Source organism: Toxorhynchites rutilus, chromosome 1 (assembly GCF_029784135.1).
Source record: "Toxorhynchites rutilus septentrionalis strain SRP chromosome 1, ASM2978413v1, whole genome shotgun sequence".
In the NCBI taxonomy this organism is placed as follows: Eukaryota; Metazoa; Arthropoda; class Insecta; order Diptera; family Culicidae; genus Toxorhynchites; species Toxorhynchites rutilus.
In genome coordinates, this window is record NC_073744.1 from 24,239,325 (window position 1) to 24,259,698 (window position 20,374).

Below are 20,374 nucleotides of genomic sequence, written 5' to 3' on the forward strand. Positions count from 1 at the left end.
CGATGCGATTTTGCTCATGTCTGTCTAACAAATGCACACAGTTGCAGCGATAAAAATAAAACATCGAAACACACTTCATGTGAAATATTCGCTAGCGTTCACAGCTTGAAGGGAAACATACAATACAAACAAGCAGAATAAGCGACCTTTGTTGTTTCGGGCAAAGAAAGATTCTGAGAATTTTCCTCAGAGGAGATGCAATATATATATATATATATATATATATATATATATATATATATATATATATATATATATATATACGCTAGCGACAGCTAACTTACTATGCAAGGGTGGAGTTTACTTCGCAAATATTCTCTTTTCGCTATCCCCCTTTGTTGTTTCTATTCTAGCGGCTGCATAAGTTGCCCGTTGTTGACAACTCTGTTCGGAAAAGCAAACAAATGGACAGAACAAATGTATGGGAAAATGAGCATGCTTCCAATTTTCATCAATTTAAAACATATACAGACTATGGGATTGTAATGTATAGCATATCAAACAAATCTTAGAAAATTTCCTATTCGATTGGTATGCAAATCGTTAAATTCCGTTTGCAGCAAAAAATAGTTATTAACGTTAACTTTATTTCATAGAAACGTGACCTGTTTTCTGATTTGGCCGAAAACCGAGATGACAGTCGATCTCGATGTTTCATGCAATTTGAAGAGATTTGGCACCAAGAAATCTATAAGCGGGTTATATCTGTGATATAACCGCAAGGTAGACGTAGGACTAACGCTGGCTCTGTAATCATTGATTTGGAGTTGCATCTGAATCATTTCTCAATGTATGAATTAATGAATATTTTCAAAGATTCCTGAATTTTTCTTGTTAGTGTGTGGGTGGATGAGTATAAGTATGGAATTGTTATGAACATAAAAATCAACTCTTCCGAACTTGTTGGTGGTCCAGAAAAAAACCGAGTGGTTTTGTAAAAGACCAGTTCCGGACGGCCGACGACCCTGAGCGACAAGAAGCTCCAAAGCTGGGCCGGGAGGTCGGTGCAACCGACCAAACAGTGAATAAAGTACCTGGCGAACATGGACATACATGTCCTGAAGCGGAAGTCCCGTCTACTGGTTTCTGAGCTGCAGGGAATGACGCAGCGGCAGCGACTGAATAAGATGATCAAGTCGATTTTCCCGGCGAATCGCGACGTGGTGGTGGTGATGGACGACGAGATCTATCTCAGCCTGGATGGCAACGAGTGGCAGAGCACTTCGTGTTTTACTTCCACCACGAAGGAAGTGAGCTTCCAAGTGAAGTGTATTTCACATACCAAGTTCCCCAAGAAGGTGCTGCTGTGGCTGACATTCAGTGAGAAGGGGATGTGAAAGCCGCTCTTCTTTAGCTCCGGACTGGCCGTGGAAGGGAAAATTTGTAGTAGTGTATGCCGGAAGTCGCGTCGTTCATCAAGAAATACCATAAGGGCGAATACGCGGTGTTCTGGCTGGATCTAGCGCCGGCCCACTACTCGAAACGATCGTTAGAGGAGATGGATCGGCTGAATATCGGTGTGGCCCACGTCGGCGAACCCACCCAACGTAGCTGCATCCCATCGAGAATTTCCTGAAGCGTAGTATCTACTCCAACAATTTTGTCGTGAAAACTGAGGAGGAATTGATGTATAAAACGGAGAAAGAACTCAAAAACATGCCTACACGCATGTTTTCGTCCACCATGGCGAATGCTCCGGTTAACTGCCGGAAGGCCGCTCGCAAGGTCGTAGAATTTTTAGTTATTAGCGTTCCAAACCTTGCACTCCAAGCGTCACTCTCTCGTTTCCGAAACTTTGTACTTACACCTCGGTACAGAAATGAAAGACGAAGTCCTACATCATCATTTAATTTAAAACCATCATTTCATTTCTCTAACTTTTCAGTCCATTCGCCGTTCCACCAAACGAGAAGTGGTGTGGTTTCACATCGCGGATGGCTTATTTATACCAAATAAGTTGAAAACGACCAGAAACGAATGTATGAATTGTTCGTTTTTGACGGTACGGGAAGGTAAGCACATAAATCGGCAGCATATCTGGAAGCACTTCCACTTTCCCATACATGTGTATTGATTGATAATGTGTGTTTCCAGTTTTTATTAATTTAAACCGTTTAGGGATTAGGCAATTGAAATGTATAGCATATCATACAAATCTTAAAGAATTTGTTTATTTTATAAAAACGTGAGAAAATAAACTCTTATAGCATAAAACTGCAAATTTCTTGCGATAAATGTGGTTAAAAATTGTAGAAATGATATGGATTTCACCAGAATGATGGAAATCTGCAGAAATTCTTCTGATGTGGCAAACATTTAAAATATATCTCGGAGTAGCGGAAATTTGAAGAATATCCCTCGAAGTAGAGTTATTGTTTCAGCTCTTGATAGCGAGAAATCAACAGTAAATGTTACGGCTGAGAGTTAATTTGACAATCAGCTCAAATTGGCTTTTTATTATTATGCAAATCATATCAGTGCTACCAAATATTTTTACTAAAGAGTTTCATTCTCAAATTTATATAATGTTCGTTCTCGACGGCAATAATTCTGTACGTGAACAATGCGGTCGTGTTTTGGATACAGCTCTGAATCATATTTCAGACGCTTAAGGCATATGATGCAGAAAACAGATCTAATCTTTATGCACAGGTATTATTTGGTTGATATTTTTAATAAATTAGTTGATATGCTGATCATTTAAGCTTTCTACTTTGGTACCTATTTGATTGAATACATAAAAAATCATCGAATAAAATGCTTTTCAAATGAAGCGAATTAGAATCAAACTTCGGACACTGAATCAACTTTCGGACAGATTGAATTCAAATTTCGGACACTTTATTTTGTTATTTTTTGGACGAAAATTACATTACAGTTGATTATAATTTATAGTCAACTGCGAATCACTTACCAAGCAATCACATCACAGTAAACTGTTAACGATGATGAGAATTGATGAAACACAGGAGAAATTTAAATATTTATGAACGGGTAAATTCTACGTGCTCAAACTAAGCAAACGTCAAACACAAACGATAATGAGTAGTGTTGTCAGATTTTTACCGATTATGTTATAATTAAAATATAGTTCTCATATGAAATGATAGTGAAACCAAGTAATTACTCTAAAGAAGCAATTGTCATATTAATTTTATAGTTATATCATCAGTGAATTAAGCAGTTCAAGATATTAGAACAAATTGTCCGAAATATGATTCAGAACGGTACCACCCTTCTAGTTTCTTTTCAACCATTAGAAATTATTTTTGCTGTACTGCAACCATTTTATTTCTACGAGCACGCTTGAAAGTCGTTGCAATGTATTCAAACATTATCACCATTTCCGCAATCGTTGTTAGCGATTAAACTTCTATTTACAGGTTATTTTGGTTCACTTTCGATGGGAGTTGTTTGTGGATTGTTTCCGGAACAAAAATTGCAACCCAGTCTGCTCTTATCAAGAGAACAAAGATTCCATCCAATGTCACATAACATTCATGACAATGTTTGCTCAACGATTTTCTAGAGCGACGAAAAACTATTCCCATAACAACCGTCCACTAGCAGTCATCGAAATTGTCCCGAACAGTCGTTCAGTTTATCGTCGACTCAACTAGATTTTAACAGACACTCTTTGGGCAATGTCTGCGGGATGTGTTGGTCTCGAATGCAAACCAGACAAAATCTGTGTTTCCCCCCAGCATTCGAGCGCGCCGCCGATGCCACCCACCTTTTTATGCTCGTTTTATTCTGTTTTCTTCAAATTGTTTGAGGATAATTTTAGCGCAGTGTGTGCAGTGTTTTCGGGGTGATTTGCACCGTGCTTAAAATCGACATGACATATTTGTTGTTATTGTTTTTATAATTAACAGACATGTGAAATTTTCAACGAGGAAGTTTACGATGATTGCTGGTTCTCAGTTTAACGAGTTAAACCGGGTTTGTGCGCATTGTGGGATCGCAGAAAGAATTCGTCTCTTGACACCTCGTGATTGACAGCTGAACTGGTAAACAAAACACCGTTCACCTCCTGATGTGGGAATTTACGTCGCCTCAGACGCTACTTGCGACTGTGTTTTTATTCATATTCATTGGTATCACATCTGTTTGCCCCCCACTGACCACTATTTATCAACGTTGGGCGTTGATTATGATTGCCTCGCAATGTGCGTACGCTTGATAACCGTCGTAAACAATAGGGCACTTTACTATGCCGGGGAAATAGTGACCTTTCTAGTTGTGCAAGTGAACCATGCGAGAGATTGATTGTACTGCAGCACTAAATTCCGAAGAAACAATATTGATAAACGGTTGCCGGAAGCCGGCCAATCAAGAGCGCTTTTGGCGGTTGAGCTCTTCACTTCAAGTCGGTTCGGATGGGATGGGTTGATTAACTTTGCTGGTACGCTCCCACCGAATTGGATGTCTTTCAACGGGCTGAAGGTTTTATCGCTCAATCACTCTGCGTCCCCACGTCCCAGCATCCTATCTAATGAATTTAACGGAATGTGATGCGACGACTGGGAGATCAAAGATGAGCGAATCGACGTTCTGTCGAACAGTTTCCCAAATTCAGCTAATGGTTTAATGTTCAGGGTAAAAGTTCGGCGAATTTCGTTGGATTTTTTTGAAGTTGCTTGAAAATATTCAGACTAATGTGAAACATATAAATTTCGGCGATAATCAAAAGTTTCGATGTTTTTATTGCCAAACATTGCCAACTTCTAATAGTCATTCAGTTACTAAATCGGATTTCCATCAAACAAGTTGTTCAATCAAAACGTCTGACACAAAACGCATACTTGTCACGGTTTTCATTATCTCCTCAATCTTACTGAATGTCTGTAATCCTGAGTAATTAGGCTATTACTGCATTGCCAACGGTACCCTCAGCCACTTCCACTCAAACTCGTGTGACCTTCCGCCATTGTGATTGCTCGTTTTTCACACTTCATTTCGGTCGCACAACTGCTGATAATGCTCTGAAAAAAAACAGTGAAAACATAACAAACGCCGGCATTGATTGATGTGTCTCCCATCTGATTTCCGAGTGAAATTCACCTTTTTCGCCGCGGATTCCCCGGACGCTTTCTAGACGTCGACATCGAGACTCTCTCCGAAATTATGCTAATTCTGCACGTTTCTCGCTGCGTTTGGATGCTTGTCATCTCACTGGAATCGGTATTGTTTGCGTGTGTCCAATGTTATTACGAACATAAGTAAGGCTTGGCTCGGGGATACATACTCTCTCTCTGCTTCAGAGGGATCGTAACATGAAAGCGAATCGTGATCTCGCGAGAATAGGAGGATTCTTGACAGTAAATTGTGTTGATTTTGTAAAGTGGCGCTCGTCGAAACAATCTGCCGGCGTAATACTGTGACGGCAAACGTAAACAGCACCCGTTCGTAACGGGGGGAATTGAAAGACATTCGGACGTGTAATCGGCATTGATGGGAGCGCACTGTTGGTTATTTGACGTATCGGGAAGGAATGCTGCCGAACGCCGCGCTAGACGCGCAACTGTTGTGGTTCACAATCGACAGATTAGGGTTACGTGTTGATTCGATAACGGCTAGGTTTAAATGTTTTCACATTACACGTGTCGAAAATTTCTTCTTTTCAAACAAAGAAAAAAACTTATGACCATTCCACACAAAACACGATATTCACGACATGCGGATGTTGTTGACATTTCGTGTGTCAGCCATGCGGAACCATGGATCCTTTTATTGTAGCTTTTCTTTGGCTTGCGTGAGTGTTGTTATGCCGTCCTTTATCGAATTTCCCGTTTTTCGTTCCGTGTGGATGGAGCTCCTCAATAGGTTTGTAGGCCTTTTTCTGCTGTTGTGAGTGTGCTTGTCAAGTGTCGAAAAAATATTGCAAACGAGAGGATTTATGGCGAGTATTGTTCGGTAGGACAAAGGAACAATGCTCTAACAAAATAAATATTAGGCTGTCAAAAAAGTCCTGCGGTATTTCCGCGAGGTGTCGTTGTAAGCGCGTAGTTCTAGTTGTATTCATTGTATCGAGTCATACTATAGCTTGTTGGAAAGATATTTTTGCGCTATAATATAGTCCTTGACAGTGTTTTGTTTGGTTAAGTCGTTCGTGAGTTATAGTGTCGCAAATATGGAGCAAAATAAAGAGAAAATCCAACATATTTTACAGTACTACTATGACAAAGGCAAAAATGCATCTCAAGCTGCCAATAAAATTTGTGCAGTTTATGGACCCGATACAGTTTCCATTTCCACCGCACAACGATGGTTTTAACGTTTTCGTTCTGGTGTAGAGGTCGTCGAAGATGCGCCATGCTCCGGAAGGCCTGTCGTCGAAAATTGCGACAAAATCGCTGAATTAGCCGAGAAAGACCGGCATAGTAGCAGCCGTAGCATCGGCCAAGAGCTGGGGATAAGTCATCAAACCGTTATTAACCATTTGAAGAAGCTTGGATTCGCAAAGAAGCTCGATGTATGGGTGCCACAGACGTTGACGCAAAAAAACATCTTTGACCGTATCGACGCATGTGAATCGCTGCTGAATCGCAACAAAATCGACCCGTTTCTGAAGCGGATGGTGACTGGCGATGAAAAGTGGGTCACTTACAACAACGTGAAGCGCAAACGGTCGTGGTCGAAGCCCGCTGAAGCTTAGACGGTGGTCAAGCCCTCATTAACGGCCAGGAAGGTTCTGCTGTGTGTTTGGTGGGATTGTCAAGGAATAATCTATTATGAGCTGCTTCCCTATGGCCAAACGCTCAATTCGGACCTGTACTGCCAACAACTGGACCGCTTGAAGGTAGCACTCATGAAGAAGAGGCCATCTTTGATAAACAGAGGCCGCATTGTCTTCCATCAGGACAACGCCAGGCCGCACACTTCTTTGGTGACGCGCCAGAAGCTCCGGGAGCTCGGATGGGAGATTCTTTTGCATCCGCCGTATAGTCCAGACCTTGTACCAAGTGACTACCACCTGTTTTTGTCCATGGCGAACGAGCTAGGTAGTCAGAAGTTAGCCACAAAAGAGGCCTGTGAAAATTGTCTATCCGAGTTTTTTGCCAATAAGGAAGCGAGCTTCTATAACAGGGGTATTATGAAGTTGGCATCTCGTTGGGAACAAGTCATCGAACAAAACGGCGCATATTTGACTTAAAACAGATGATTGTAACTAATTTTATGAACAAATGAAAATTAAAAAAAAATACCGCAGGACTTTTTTGACAGCCTAATATGTGCTTTGAGAATTAGTTACTTTGATACTCCCACAAAATGCAACGACATGGTGTCGAATAAGGAATGTTCGTTAGAACAGAAACCCTCACACAAACACTTCGTTTCAATTCAACGTGTGGAACGCCAAGAGTACTCGATCCCTATCTGAGAGCCAACAATAGGACCTCCTGTGATTATTCAGATGGTCGGTGTTAAGTCAGACCATTTTTATGATTTCGAGAAAAACGATGATGAAGTTTGGTGCTATAAGGGGTTTTCATTTAGCACTCGGAACAATTTCGATACGTTATTCTTGCTGCACTCGTGAATTTTCAAATCTGATTAATGTGCTTACAAAATGCTTAACCTAATGCAATCAAGAACTCGAAATATTCAATTCTGCGACTTGGTCCGCTCTGACTTATTTATTTATTTATTTATTAATTTACTATGACTCCATCCCATTGAGATTAGATCTGATTCACTACTTTTCTTCAATAAACTCGATCCATGGCTGCAGTTCTCCAACTCCCGGCTGCATCGATTCTTGACAAGTCCTGCTCCACCTGGTCCAACCACCTCGCTCGTTGGGCTCCTCTCCTTCTTGTTTCTACCGGATTCGATGCGAACACCATCTTTGCAGGGTTGCTGTCCGGCAATCTTGCAACATGCCCTGCCCATCGCACTCGTCCAGCCTTGGCGACTTTCTGGATGCTGGGTTCGCCGTAGAGTTGCGCCAGTTCGTGGTTCATTCTCCTTCTCCATACTCCGTTTTCCTGTACACCACCGTAAATTGTTCTGAGCACTCGGCGTTCGAAAACTCCGAGCGCTTGTGAGTCCTCTTCAAGCATCGTCCATGCTTCGTGCCCATAGAGAACAACCGGTCGAATTAGGGATTTGTACATGGTACACTTCGTACGGGGTCTGAGCTTGTTGGATTTGCGGAGCCCATAGTAGGCACGACTTGACAATGCGTCCTCTAATTTCACGGCTGTTGTTGTTGTCAGTTGTTATCAACGAACCAAGGTAGACACATTCCTCCACCCCCTCGAACTCGTCGCCGTCGATCACAACATTACTGCCAAGAAGAAATCTGTTGCGATCAGTCCCTCCAGCTAGCATGTATTTAGTCTTAGACGAATTGATCCCAAGCCCAATCAGCCCTGCTTCGAGTTTCAGTCGGGTATACAAGTCAGCTACCGTCGCATGTGTTCTTCCGATTATGTCCACATCGTCGGCGAAGCAGATAAACTGACTAGGCTTGTTGAAAATCGTGCCCCGCATGTTGAAGCCCGCTCTCCGCATAACACCTTACAGCGCCACGTTGAAGAGCAGACAGGAGAGCCTTGTCGAAGTCCCCTGGGAGTCTCAAATGATTCCGACAGCTCACCTGAGATCAGCACACTGCATCGCAAACCGTTCGTCGTTGCCTGAATCAGTCTTGTCAGCTTTCGGGGAAAGCCGTGTTCGTCCATGATCCTCCATAGCTGTCGTCGGTCGATATCATATGCGGCCTTGAAGTCGACGAAAATCTGGTCCGTCGTCGAGCAACCGGGCATGAATCCGGCCTGATAACTTCCCACAAATCTACTTACTATTGGCGATAGACGGCGGAAGAGGATCTGAGACAAAATTTTGTAGGCACCATTCAGGATTATGATGGCACGATAGTTCCCACAATCCTATTTGTCGTCTTTTTTTTTATAGATGGGGCAGATTACCCCGTCCTTCCACTCCTCCGGTAGCTGTTCTGTGTCCCAGATCCTGACTATCAACCGATGCATACACTCTACAAGTTTTCTCGGCCTCCCTTGAAGAGCTCCACTACGAGGCCATCCTTACCAGCTGCTTTGTGGTTCTTGAGCGGATTAATGGCTTCCTTAACTCCACCCATCGTCGGGGGTGGTACGTCGTCGTTGTTCATTGCACCGATGTAGTCCTCCTCAACGCCTTGGTCTCCTGTCTGCACGCTGTTCAGTTATTCATCGTAGTGTTCGTCAAGATGCCTCCTTCCTTCTTTCTGCATATTTCAGCCCGCGGCACAAAACCTTGGTGCGAGGCGTTTAGTTTCTTGAAGAACTTCCGCGATTCTCGAGAACGATAAAGCAGCTCCATCTTCTCACACTCTTTCTCTTCCAGGCGGCGCTTTTTTCCCAAAAGAGATGTGTTTGCTGCCTACGCTTCAGTTTGTATCGTTCCACGTTTTGTCGAGTCGCTCGTTGTAGCATGGCTGCGCGCGCTGCATCCTTCTCATTCGGAAGCGCTCGGCACTCGTCGTCAAACCATTCGTTCCGTTGTCCTCGTTGTTCATACCTGATGACGGTCTCTACTGTGCTGCTAATTGCTGCTTTTAAGTTGTTCCAGCATTCATCGAGGGGAACAGCATCCAGTTCGGCTACCCCCGGTAACGCAGCTTCAAGACGCTGCGAGTATGTTGCAGCAACGTTCGGCTCCTGTGGTCGTCGTAGGTGGTATCGTGGTGAGCGCTGGTGTCTTATGTTTCTGACGACTGACAGTTTATAAAGCAGTTTGACCATCACCAGGTATTGGTCTGAATCGATGTTAGCGCCACGATAGGTTCTGACGTCGGTGATATCCGAGACCGACCGACCGATGATATCCGAGGCTGACCGTCGATCAAAACGTGGTCAATTTGTGTTTCTGTTTGCTGTAGTGCTCTCCAGGTGTAACGGTATTGGAGGCTGTGCTGGAAGAAGGTGCTACGTATGGCCATGTTCTTGGAGGCAGCGAAGTCGATAAGTCTTAGGCTGTTATCATTGGTTCGCTGATGGCCGCTGAACCTACCAATTACCGGTCTGAACTCCACCACTTGGCCGACCTGAGCGTTCAAATCACCGATGACGATTTTGATGTCATGTTTTGGGCAGCGATCGTATTCACGCTCTAGCTGTGCCTAGAATTCTTCTTTATCATCATCGGTGCTAGCTAGATGGGGGCTGTGGTCGTTGATAATGCTGATATTGAAGAAGTGGCCTCTCATCATCATTCAAAATTCATTTCAAAATCCATTTCCACTTACGAACAAAGACCAATTTCGATAGCGCAAATATCGAATGGACTAACAACGCTTATTATGATGTAATTTTCGAACATGTGGGAATTCAATTTTCCCAATTTGGAATTGGATTTTACCATTTCTCTTCAGAGTTTTCCGAAATGGTTTCACTTTGGTGAATGATGACTGTATCCTTAGCTCAGGCATCAAACTCGCGCGTGGGTGTATCATTTCAGTGAAAATACCATCACTGTCAGCCACCAAACCTTTTTTACCGGTACGGCCGTATGATGGCTCCAGCCACCATAGCGAAGAACTAAAGAGCAATTCCACGCCAAATCAGCCGAAAAACAGCAAATTTTGACGCGACTCTCTTTTATTTTATTGAAACTTAGTACATACGATGGAAGCTAGCCAAAAACCAAATTTTCATTCTCATATGACCAACATAATCCTCTTTCCATAATGGTGGAAATTTTCATCATAACATTTACTTTAAATTGATCATGTCAAGACCTTGGTTTATTTCACCAATTAAGAAAAAATCATGCAAAGAAGGGTTAAATTACGACTGATTTTTCAAACTAATGAACTATTTAGGGAAATAATCGTTGAAAAATCAAAAATTGAATTCAATACTCAAAACTTTTATACCTCTAAACACACGCCCCTCTCCCTTCTCCTATATATTTTTTGTATATATTTTATTGGAATACTATTCCAATTCAACAGAATTTGACGTACAGTGGTGTCGTGGTAATCGTAACCATTTAAGAAAAGTAACATAAACATTGGAATCTACATCCGATTGTACATGAAAAACAATAAATAACGTTTTATCCTAGGACTAACCGTTCCTGAATTTTTTTTTCAGCGTAATATAATCGAGTCTGACAGCCTGTTGACGAATTGACAAACAAACAAGGAAGACGTTAAAGTTTAACTATTGACTATCGCAACAGTGTCTGTCACAGCGTAACGCCGTAAGTGACTAAATAGTAACGAAGAAATGGTGATGGGAGAAGGACGAAAGTTAAACTTTGTCAATGTAATGAGGCTGAGAAATTTCGCCACAACAGCTTGCAAAAACTCTGTCTCTCCCCTCTGTTTGCGGATCTCCTATATCATACCATCAGAATAAAGCGAAACGTTTCACATCTGTCATAAAATAATTATCCCGCACCCCCTCGAGCTAATGAAATGAAATGAATTTGGAAGGAACCGAGGACCATTTTTGTTCCACGTCTAATTTATTTTAACTACGGGGCAATCAACCAACATTCTGCTCGTGACATCCATGCAGCCAGAGAAAAGTGGAAAATTACGCAGTCAGTGTCAAGTACTGTCAGAGCTGCGGAAAATAAATGTACAAACATCAACTGAACCATGACTCCCGCTGCTGTCATCTCTGGAGTTTGCCAGGAGAGCAATAATATTTTCGCAGCGTCGTGCCCAACGCACATTATGGTGACTTTTCGAGCCTCTTCAAACTACGTGGTGGCAGGTCCCTTTGGATTCATTTCACACTTGCTTGATAAATATAATTCGCGGAGGGCTGACTGGAGACGAGTGAAGTCGTGCCTTGGCGCTAACGTACTATAAAAACCAACCAGGGAACCGCTGCTGTCTGTGGCAGCTGGACAGAGCCGCATCAGCAGATGGGAATATGAGTGCTCTTCCATGACGATTGATGCTATCTTATGCAAGTTCCTACGATCGTTAGCAATCTATAAAGTTGCAAGAGACAGTATCCTGCGGATGGATAAATTCCAGTTCTCCTATACTAGCCATGACTAGCTCGAACGAATTACATTGCAATCCGGTTCCTCGCGGCGCTCTATTTTTTATGCGTTATGGGCTTCCACATCCGAGATGGCATACATATGTGTTGGTTAGATCCATTTACTGCATTCTACAGTACTTTTTACTACAGTGTTCCTTTATCTAGAAAGTTAAACGGATGCTGGAAGCTAGGAAGCAAAAGGAGAAATGTTTTATCCCGTTTGTGGGTGCCACAATCCTGGTTTAACCCTATCTTTGCCAGCAGCTTACCATCCTTATCTCGCCGGGGGTTTAAGTGGCACAATATGGCACCCAGCGTTGGGAGTATTTTTTTTGTGTTCCCTTATTATACTTCGATTCCCGCCCGTTGGGCTTCTGCGTCAATGAATGAAGTCAAAGCTTCCCCAGGCGCTCGTTTGCAATAAAAAATAAAATGGCGTGTGTGCGATGGGAGCGAAGGGGACGAGTATTCAATTGGCCGGGAATAATCTCATATACATTTACTCGTCGAAAGATAGGTGAGGAGGGATGAGAATCTCTCCCGAGTCACGTACCAAGATGACAATGAACAAATCGAGAAGAAAACTTTGCCACTAGCTTCCACCTTGAATAAGGTTATGTAATTCACTGCTTCATTTAGTTGCGTTCTATGTTGTGGTAATCATCAATTTCAAAATGGATAATCTCAGTTTAAATTGTAGTTTTTGTTTATTTGTTTCGAGAACTAAATTGGAACCACTCCCAGCAAGTCTATAAAAAGCCACTTGTGTCGAGATTACCGGATGAATCGAAAATGAAAATATTTTGTTTCGTAGATTCGAAACGCGGTTGCAACGATTTCCGTAAGTCTACACGGTGCTATTCGAATGGGTGGTAGAGGTGTGCTAAACATCCCCACAGTTTAACATATTCAAGCCATTTAAGCCCTGATAAATTGTTCCATACTGTGAGGCAGACCACCTGCAAGGGTGGTTTTAATCAGCTAGCCACGGATACTGTTCGTAACAATGGGAGTCAAGCTCAAGAGCTATCTATGCTGCACCGAAAATTAGGTTCAGTTTCCCAGTTTTCCGATATCAACGCTGCAGCTCTGCAGCTGTGGTGAAAGATGACTGCAGAGCCTCCAATGGGTACTTCATGAAATGGTTTCCTGAGGTCTCTCTAATGAGTTCGCCTTACACCACAACTGATAGCATAACTAGAGTTATCCAGTACAAAAGTATGCATTGAATGGCGATAGCACGGTGCCGAGAAGAGACCCAAAATCTGATACCGTGGGAGTGACACAGGATGCGGTGAGGTGCGAATTTCAATTTCGTAGCTCAAAAAGCTGATGATCCTTACAAAGCTAATTCGAAGCTGACGCAATTATTCTGTGGTGGTTGCGGTGACGACAGGCCCCTGTTAAATTTATGCTGTTTACCTTCGCGGGCTGCCGCAATGGTGCAACAAACATTGTCTGATGGTAGAATATAGTAAAATGGTAAAATATTCACGTCGGCGATTTCGGACAAACAACTGATTTGATGCGATACTTCAGTTTACGTGTTTCAATCGGACGGAGAAGTTTCGAAACATCGCTCTGGATGTGGTGCTTGCCCAAGCACCGGAAACAATCAATTCATCAATCAGAATATTCCAAAGCTTTCTTCAGTATTCAGTTATGTATAAGCTGAGGACGAAAAATGCAAACGTCGAAAGATAGCGCGTGAACGCAAATGTTGAAATCATTTTGTCGAATAAAAAACCTTTGTTTTATAGCTGGAACTTTGTTTGCCAGCATAGATAATGTATATTATTTCGAGTAAAGCTGTATCTTCGGAAGGAATTTCGTGTAGAAGGAGGAAGACTCATTTTAGAACGGAATTTACATTTGGATGATATTTGAGTGCTATGGCAAAATGATGCCTTGGTACTTAACATGTGATTGAAGGGCGATTATTTTTGCTGATTTGCTGCAGATTTTGAGGGATTTTTAATGTTACGTGTTTTGTACCTTTTTTGTGTGTTAAATAATGTGTTGTTTTGTGAAAATGAAAATATTTGTTGATTTCTAGTTTTGCCCACCTGGGTCGTAACAAAGTTATTCATAAAATATTAACAAATCAAAAAAAAAAAATCCTGAAAATTGCAAGATATCTACAAAAGTTTGCAAATTTGCGAAAAAAATATTAAAAACTTTAAAGAATTAAGAAAGTTCTAAAAATCCTAAATAAATCCTAAAAATTGAAAACCTTCATTATTTTATAGCTGGTTTTGTTTTCCAGCATAGATTATGTATATGATTTGGAGTGAAGCTGTATCTTCGGAAGGAATTGCGTGTAACTGAAAGAGGGCTCATTTTAGGATCGAATTTTCATTTGGATGATATTTGAGGGCTATGGTAAAATGATGCCTTGGTACTTAAAATGTGATTAAAGAGCGATTATGTTTTATTTAACAAATAGATCTTTATGAGTGAGTGAGAATTGAACTCGTGACCTTTAGCGTGAGAGGCATGGATGTTACCACTACGCCAGATCGCCTCCACACACTATAATATAATGAACTTCATAAGGATGACATAATACACACCCGCAGATCATTTAGCTCACGATTATGCTAATATTTTCCTTTCATGAACGATCTTCCGGTACATTACGTACCTGAAATGAAACATAAATAAAAGAAAACAGAGTTATACATAAATGCACTCGCTTTACTGGCAACAAAAAAGGACAAAGATTGTTTCAAACAGCAGAAATTCACTGATTCGTGATCAAATTTAATGACACCAGATTCAAAATAACTTACAAAATTCACAAAATCTAAAAAATACAAAAACTGTTAACAATTGAACAATAATCAATAAAGAATCATAAAGAAAAATAAATAAATAATAAAAACATAAAAAACTAAAAACTTCCGAAAAAAAAACAAAAGTACAAAGTACAACAAAAGCTGAATTTTTGAATAGTTTGAGATGACGAATGGGTAATGTCAGGGACATAACCGAAAAGACGTAGAACTCCTTTTGGTCAAAACCATTTGAGGAACATAATTGGACCAATCAAAACGAGGCGGATAGTGCATCCGGACAAGGCTAGCCATTTCACAATTATTCGATTGTTTATCTCAAGAAAAGAAAAAGTTATTCATTGTGATAGCTGCGTAAAAGTATTTCCTATCGATTGATGTAATCATTTTTTATTAAGAAATGTTCGAGCTATAAGCGAAATCTTCCATTTTGTCCCACATGTTCGGTGCTTAGATTTTCATTTAGACTCCCTTATATCTTCCGGTTAGACGTAGTCCTACGTCAAAAAAGTACAAAAGTATTTCCGAAAAATTTGAAAAATCTGTATATTCCTTCTAAATAAAAAAAAAATCAAAACCGAAAAGTTAAAAAAACTACTTTAAAAAATTAAAATATGTATTTACAAAAAAAAACAAAAAAATAAAAAATAAAAAGGTGAGAATCCCAAAACTTTGAATAGTTTGAGAAAGCTAATACTAAAAAAAACAAAGCCTATAATCCGAAAAGTCTGTGTGATTTGAGAATTCCAAGTTTTGAAAAATTCGAAATGGTCGAAAAATTCGAAAAAATAACTCTGATTATTTTAATTATAAAAACATCAGAAAATTCGTGCATTTGACAAAATTTAAAAAAAGACCAATAAAAATAATAAGAATAAAGAAGACGAAGAATCAAAAAAAATTGAACATTAAATTTTTTTAATTGCTTAAATGTTTTATATTTAGGATTCTTTTTTTTTTGTTATTAGTCAGAAAATTCTAGAAATCTTAAACAATGCGTTTAAAATAAAATCAAATTAAAAAGAATAAAACAATTTTCAAAAAACCACATCATAAGAAATCCAAATAAAAAAAGAATAAAAATACGAAAATTTCAGGAAATAAAGTAAAGAATAATCTTTTAAAAAAATAGCATAATATTGGTTATTAAAATTCTGATTTTGTTTTTTATGAGACATCAGATAATGTGTGCAATTGACAAAATTTAAAAAACAAGAAAAACAAAGAATACATAGAATACATAGAATAAAAAAATCGAAACATTCAAATTTTTTAATTGCTTGAATGTTTTGATAACAGTGTTTGAAAAATTTAAAAAAAATCAAAAAAATTAAAACAAATTTCAAAGATCTAATACATAAGTAATGAAAATCTAAAAAAAAAATGAATAGAAAAAAAGTTTTATGAAAAAAAGTCAAGAATGACATATTCAAAAAAAAAACAATAAAGAAAAATGACAGTCCCAAATATTTTCGAAAATTCTTATTTCCAAAGATCCATATATATCAAAATATTCGAATGTTCTGAATAATATAGGAAATACAGAACAAAAAGAGATAGAAAGTCCAAGAAATTCAAAATTGAAACAAAAATTAAAATTTCAACAAATTCAAAAATTAAGCGTTAAATTGCAAAAAATTCGAAAACAACTTAAAAAGAATCTAAACACAAAAAAAAAACAAATTAAAAAATCAAAACAATTCAAAGGGGGAATCTCAAAAAATCAAAAAAACATAGCACAAACAAAATCTAAAAATTAGAAAAACAGAAAAAAATGTAAAAAAAAAACAAAAATTTACTAAAATTCCAAAACATTAAAAAACTTGAATCCATGAAGTTAAAATAATTCTAAGTTTCCGTATAATTAAAGAATTCCAGAATTAAAAAGGAAAGGAATCCAATGAATTAAAAAAATCCCTTAAAATCCAGAGATCTAAATAAATAAAAAAACCGAAACTCCAAGAATTGAAAAGGTTTCAAAAATTCCAAAAATTGTGAAAAATCAGAATTGGAAAGTTCAAAAAAGTCAAAAATTCCAAAACAACCTGAAACCGATTATTTCAATGATTTCAAGGTGTCCCAGAAACTCTTAAACAATAAAAAAAATACCAAGAAATGGAAAATTAAACTGCAAAAATTAATCAAAAACCTAAAAAAAATTAAATGATTCAAAAAATCCGTATAATAATTTTAATTTAAAAAATGTTGAAGATCCAAGAAGTCTGAGAGTTTCAAAAGATTGAAGACTCTTTTGAAATTCACTAAAGAAAAATAAAAACAATACAAAAATGAAATAGAAATAAAAAAAATATATATTCAAAAATTTCCGAAAAATTCAAAGATTTTGAAAGTTTTTCAGAATAGTTCTTACAATTTAAAAAAATCCAAAAAACCTAAAAATAAAAGAATACTCTCAATTAAAAAAACAATTAAAATAACATTAAAAGATTTTTTTGCTTTCTCAATACAACTGGCAAGAAAAAATCAAATTAATGTTGTCTTAATTAAAAAATTTGATCAAAAAATGTATTTATTCAAAAAAATTCTGAAAATTTCCCAAACTTTAAAATACTTTTGATTTCAAAAAATGAAATTCGGTATAAGGGAATAATTCATGGTTCCTAACAAAATCAAAAAAATCCACAATCCACAACCCACAATTTCAAAAAAATAGAAAATTGGCAATAAATGAAAAAAGTATACATCCAAAAATTTCCGAAAAATTCAAAGATTTTAAAAGTTTTTCAGAAAAGATCTTATAGATTAAAAAAAAATCAAAAAACCTAAAAATAAAAAAAAGACTCTCAATTAAAAAACAATCAAAATAACATTGAAACATTTTGTTGCTTTCTCAGTACAACTGGCAAGAAAAAATTAAATTGATGTTGTCTTAATTAAAAAATTTGATCAAAAAATGTATTTATTCAAAAAAATTTTAGAAATTTCCAAAATTATAAAATATTTTTAATTTCCAAAAATTAAATTCGGTATAAGGGAATAATTCATGGTTCCTAAAAAAATCCAAAACATCCACAATCCACAATCCACAAAGTCCATAAATTCAAAAAATAAGAAAAAAAAATAGAAAATTGGTAATAAATAAAAAAATATATATCCAAAAATTCAAAGATTTTAAAAGTTTTTCAGAAAAGTTCTAATGATTTAAAAAAATCCAAAAACACCTAAAAATAAAAGAAGACCCTCAATTAAAAAACAATCAAAATAAAATTGAAACATTTTGTTGCTTTCTCAATACAACTGGCAAGCAAAAAACGAATTAATGTTGTCTTAATTATAAAATCGGATCAAAAAACGTATTTATTCAAAAAAAATTCTATAAATTTCCAAAATTATAAAATACTTTAAATTTCAAAAAATAAAATTCGGTATAAGGGAATAATTCACGGTTCCTAAACAATCCAAAAAATCCACATTCAATCAGAATAGTTCTTACAATTTAAAAAAATCCATAAAACCTAAAAATAAAAGAATACTCTCAATTAAAAAAACAATTAAAATAACATTAAAAGATTTTTTTGCTTTCTCAATACAACTGGCAAGAAAAAATCAAATTAATGTTGTCTTAATTAAAAAATTTGATCAAAAAATGTATTTATTCAAAATAATTCTGAAAATTTCCCAAACTTTAAAATACTTTTGATTTCAAAAAATTATATTCGGTATAAGGGAATAATTCATGGTTCCTAACAAAATCCAAAAAATCCACAATCCACAACCCACAATTTCAAAAAAATAGAAAATTGGCAATAAATGAAAAAAGTATACATCCAAAAATTTCCGAAAAATTCAAAGATTTTAAAAGTTTTTCAGAAAAGATCTTATAGTTTAAAAAAAATCAAAAAACCTAAAAATAAAAAGAGACTCTCAATTAAAAAACAATCAAAATAACATTGAAACATTTTGTTGCTTTCTCAGTACAACTGGCAAGAAAAAATTAAATTGATGTTGTCTTAATTAAAAAATTTGATCAAAAAATGTATTTATTCAAAAAATTTTTAGAAATTTCCAAAATTATAAAATATTTTTAATTTCAAAAAATTAAATTCGGTATAAGGGAATAATTCATGGTTCCTAAACAATCCAAAAAATCCACAATCCACCATGTCCACAAATTCAAAAAAAAAAATAAGAAAAAAATAGAAAATTGGTATATTTAAAAAAAATTAAAATTTCTAAAGCATATTAAAAAAATTTCAAACAATCTAGAAAAAATTCTCGAATTTTTAGAAATTTTATAAATTGAAAAAAAAAATAAGTTAAATAAAATTTAAAAAACTGTTCTGACCGACCTCTCGATCCACCACAACCGCCCAGATATAATGGTTTACGACAAGAGCGACCGCAAAGTCACCATCATCGATGTCGCTATTCCACTGAACCAGAATCTGGAGGAGACCCACGGTCGCAAAATCTGCAAGTACCGACCATTGGCCGTGGAGCTCAAGGAACTGTGGGGGCTAAGGGAGGTCCCAAGAATTGTTCCAGTCGTTCTCTCTGGAACTGGAATTGTCCCGAAGACACTTCTGGAACGCTAAAGGTGTTGAATATGGAGAAGGAATTGGCCGGCATCCAAAAGTCGGTCATCCTTAGCACCTGCGCGATTGTCCGACAATTTCTCGGTCAGGACTGAAACAGCACGAGCATGCAGATACGTGCATGCCGCAGAGCCTAGTCCCCCTTTGGCATTCAGAAGCCCGGGGGCAGGTGAAAATTCTGGCTAGGCTCGCCTAGTTAAGAAGTGAGATAAGTCTGAATAAAAAAAAATTCAAAATACAATTCACATAAAAAAAGACGATTATTTTTTTCCTAATTAAAAAAATAGATAAAAAAAATTATTTAAAAAACTAAATATTTAAAAAAATCTTAAATACATTTAAAAAAACTGAATTAGGGAATTATTACATGATTTAAAAGAAATTTATAATCCAAAAAGTCCACGTTAAAAAAATTGAAAAAAATAAATCAAAAAAATTATTTATTAAAAAAAATTGGAAATTTCTGAAAATTCTAATTTTTTAGACAATCTAAAAAAACGCAAATTTTACGAAATTCCATAAATTGGAAAAATCTAAACAAATCAAAAACAAACAAAAATCGATAAAATAAGTTGAATAAAATTCAAAAATCCAGAAAAATTAACATTCGAAAAAATCCGAAACAAAAAGTTGAAAAATCCAAAAAATTAAAATAATGTTCATACACCCAAAATACAATAAAAACCAACAATTTTGAAAATCTCATATCAAAAAAAATCAACAAAATCAGTATTGGAAATTGGAGTTGAAAATCAAAAAAGGAGAATCTATTTTTCTGAAATCTGAGTGCGGTAGTAACTAACACAGTCGGAGTCGGACGAAACGAGTTACAGTTATACTGAATTGAAGTTGAATTGCAGTGATGGACAAAACAGCAAGTCCACGACAGCGATCTAATCGACAATTCAAATCATACGCATGCAACACCTCGTGACCCTACATCTCGATACCAATGAAATCTGAGGAATTCAAATGTTAACATTGACGTATTTGCAAAATAAGAAATCAT

At 37.2% G+C, this 20,374-nt stretch overlaps 1 protein-coding gene across 3 annotated transcripts in view; it reads right to left on the bottom strand.

The window, feature by feature from the left end:
- Positions 1 to 20,374, bottom strand: part of LOC129762147 (pyrokinin-1 receptor-like) — a 164,713-nt gene that overhangs the window by 82,290 nt on the left and 62,049 nt on the right. For 2 of the 3 annotated variants that reach the window (XM_055760141.1, XM_055760140.1), the window contains exon 2: positions 14,588 to 14,658. The exons of the other annotated variant lie outside the window; for it this stretch is intronic. The gene's annotated coding sequence lies outside the window, so the exon portion shown is untranslated. The remainder of the gene's footprint in view (positions 1 to 14,587; positions 14,659 to 20,374) is intronic. 3 annotated transcript variants of the gene reach the window in all.